We start from the raw sequence: 3458 nt of genomic DNA on the forward strand, positions 1-3458 counted from the left end.
GACACATCATTCAGTTGTTATGAATATTAACCAGGTTCCTCGGTCACGTGATCGGAACGATCGCGATGCCTGGCGCGGGTTATGCTCCTCCAATTAAACCTCGCGTCAGAAATGACACGTATGCACTGCTACTAATTATAACCTAGAAAGACTAAACCATGAACTCACGACTTAGTTTATAAATACATGCTAAACTACACAGAGGATAAAAAGCTGTTAAATATTCTTGACATGATCTAGCCAACACAAGGGTTACTCATACACTACACCGTCAATACTTCCCGTTGTAAAATATCATCCCCTGCCTGGACTGACGTACTTTCTCGGGATCTTTAAAGTTGTTCGGTTACGCGTTGCTTCGTCGGCTGGTTTAATACTTTGAGTTAAGTGTGAATTTCTGTTTGTTGTGAGATCGATATTTTATCTAGGAATTCGTTTACTGTGGATCGCTTCTAAAGGCAAACTGGGCGAGACAAGTTATCTTCTGAAAAGATTTCATTCGCTTTATATAAGAGGTAAGTTTCTATTGGAAAACTTTTGCAACAGTCCGAGCAACGCGATGGGGACAAAAATGCTTTAAAACGTGGAGCGCTAATTTCATGCGATAGCTGCGATGCAATATTTATTTTAAAAGTCACAGAGTTCTTTCACTACGTCATTACAGAAATGCTTTCACGTATAACATACCACCGAGTGAAATTCTCCCACCCTGATACTTTCTCCTTTTCAGCTAGGTATAGACTAACATTCACTAACAGCTTAATTTTCAAAACTGGATAAATCTAGCAAAATTGTTTAAAGTCATTAAATGCATATGTTACAGAACTGAATTATTTCTTGCACAGCTTAATATTTTGCAGAAATTTAAAACATGTAACTCTTTTATTGACGGAACCTCAAACGAATATATGGCTGTACTGACTAAAACTGTCAATTTATCACTTACATCGAATTTGTGTGATATCCTGTGTTGTGTTTGAGTCTTCTACCGTGCCAATGCTTTAAGAATTGTAGCTCACAGGCGTTTTGGCGCCAAATTTCTGATGGTAAGCCTTGTGGACAAATTTGCTTAAAAAGAAAACAAGCACACATCTTGTCTCATATAGATTCCATATCGTTCGGGGCGAAATGACATTTGCAATGGTACAAGTGGGAGCCACAAAAAATCGCTACGGCTGTTTATGAGAGTAACGGCACTGTTGTTACCATGGTTACTTGGGTGTGTGCTATCTCATATTGATTTCTAATGGATGCAGATGGTCGGGGCTTGTGTACTTAGAAAAGGGCATATTTGTGTTACACATTTTCTCTAGTAAAAGATTTGAGCTCATTCATGTGCTAATCGACTGGTACAGACGTGTTTTGATGAGAGCAAAGTTATGAATGAAGAGAAATGTATTTTTGCATCCAACAAAGACCAAATTAGTGTCTAAATCACCAGCTGATATGGCGACGTCTGGTCGTGAGCTTTTTGCATGTCGTCAATCATACTAAACTACGAGTGTCTGTGTATATTTGATCAGAATAGGTGAAAGTTGAACATTGCGTTGATAGGCACTGTGTTTTACAGAAAACACAATCAAGGGCGTTTATCGCCGCCATACTCACCAAACGTTCGTCGAGTCAAGTGTCAAGCAACTCGTAACAACGTACTTCATGTGCGCCTGGCAGATTATCGGTAGTGTTTTTCAATCAACTTTCCATAAAACCATAAAAATTGAAACTTTTCAGCGATAGACGACAAATGTCTGATGTCACGGAGTCGAATACTAACTGAGACTGCATTGACATGTATGGTATCGTACGAAGATATACGATTTAGGTAAATTTTATCGGTTCCTAAATTTTGCCAATTTTTCATCAAATTTGCAATTTGTGTGTAAAATTGGAGCAAAACGTAGAGTTTTATTCAGCATTATGCGCGTAATTATCTTCATGTTTATATTTGGAAAACCCATAAATACAATCATTTTTTTTGTATCCGATTAGGCCAAAGATCCTTCATCTTAAAAATGCATGGATGTCGGATGCTGGATTATCATCACTTCCTCATTAAAATGCATGGATGTCTCGGAAGGTTCAAAAAGTTCATCACTTGTTCTGACGCCAATTAGGGAGCGCTCAATTATCATGGTCGGCGTGGGCCGGCAAATTCTTCCTGTGCATTATCTATTATCAAAATAAGTGCACCCCTCTACTCATTGCACAAAAAAAATGACAACTCCCGTTTAGGACGACAAAAAATTCATGACCCCCTTGAGTAAGTATTGATCCAAGTTGGAATGATAACACTGGCCATTACCAATGCATAGATAAAATATAACATCAGTGGAAAAAATATTTTTCCAGGATCCTACTCCTCTTGTATGCATTGTATACTGTGTCTCGGAAGGTTCAAAAAGTTCTTCATCACTTGTGCTGCTGTCAATTTCATCGATTACAACATCGTCATCCTCTTCCTCGGCAAAAAAGCCACTTAACAAGAAGACAAGCCTGTATAGAGTTGCCAAGGCAAGATGTTCATGTGACAGATAATTATACTTTTATTCAGATTTACAGTTAAATGGCTTCAGAGAATGACATTATGCAGAGAATCGTTTTTATTTCCCAGAATATTTATAAACACTGAAACTGCTTTTAACGGGATGGATACTTATGAAAATCACGTGACCCAAGCCCTGTGCTGTTTGAAAAATACATGACCTGCCCCCTTCGCTGTTTTCAAATTAAAGGTGACCCCTGGATTTTGCCGGCCTACCCCCCCCCCGCCGTAATAATTGAACGCTCCCTTAAGTGAACTCAGTTTAATATTCGATTTAATGTTGCAAATGTGTTAAAAAACTATAATGCGCTTCGGGGACAGATATTCAGACTCTCAAACTTTTAAAATACATTTGGTCTATCACTTGTGGGGGTTCATTTTGAAGCTGATAATTTTTCACCAGTCCATTTTCGTGAATATCGAAAATTTTACTTTTCCCCACAGAGTAAATAGACGGATGGCGGTGCAAGTGTCAGTAAAGAATGAGAAATTTGTTTCTCTTGTACCAAACATTGCACGGTGACCCCTGAATTTTTTTTTTGAGCTAGGAAAAGAATTGTTAAAGGTTTCCTTTGGGATAGTCTGAGCAAAAGTTCAAGTCTTTCAATTTCGACGTGCGTACTGCCTTAAATAACCAAACATGGAGCTAGTTTTGTAATTACTTGTATAGTATGGCGGCTGATACATCTTTACCTTTGACCGTAAAATGTTGTGACGTTATTAAAAAGGGTTCTCAGGATGCATCACGTGATGTACATTCGGATGGTTTGTCTGAGGAAGTGGTATAAACTTGCAGAAGATTTAACACGAGACAGTTTATTTGACCGAGACGCTGATTACGCAAAGTCATGAGTAAATCAATGACTGTTTAGAACGTGTGTCGATGTATGTATAAACCAAACACTAATCATTGCCT

General features: G+C 38.3%; 1 protein-coding gene across 1 annotated transcript in view; it reads left to right on the forward strand.

The window, feature by feature from the left end:
- Window positions 1-254: 254 nt before the first annotated feature.
- The window catches only part of LOC139137593 (neprilysin-1-like), a 65847-nt gene continuing 62643 nt past the window's right edge, over window positions 255-3458 (forward strand). Inside the window, exon 1 of the mRNA XM_070705777.1 lies at window positions 255-515. The gene's annotated coding sequence lies outside the window, so the exon portion shown is untranslated. The remainder of the gene's footprint in view (window positions 516-3458) is intronic.

Source organism: Ptychodera flava, chromosome 7 (genome assembly GCF_041260155.1).
Source record: "Ptychodera flava strain L36383 chromosome 7, AS_Pfla_20210202, whole genome shotgun sequence".
In the NCBI taxonomy this organism is placed as follows: domain Eukaryota; kingdom Metazoa; phylum Hemichordata; class Enteropneusta; family Ptychoderidae; genus Ptychodera; species Ptychodera flava.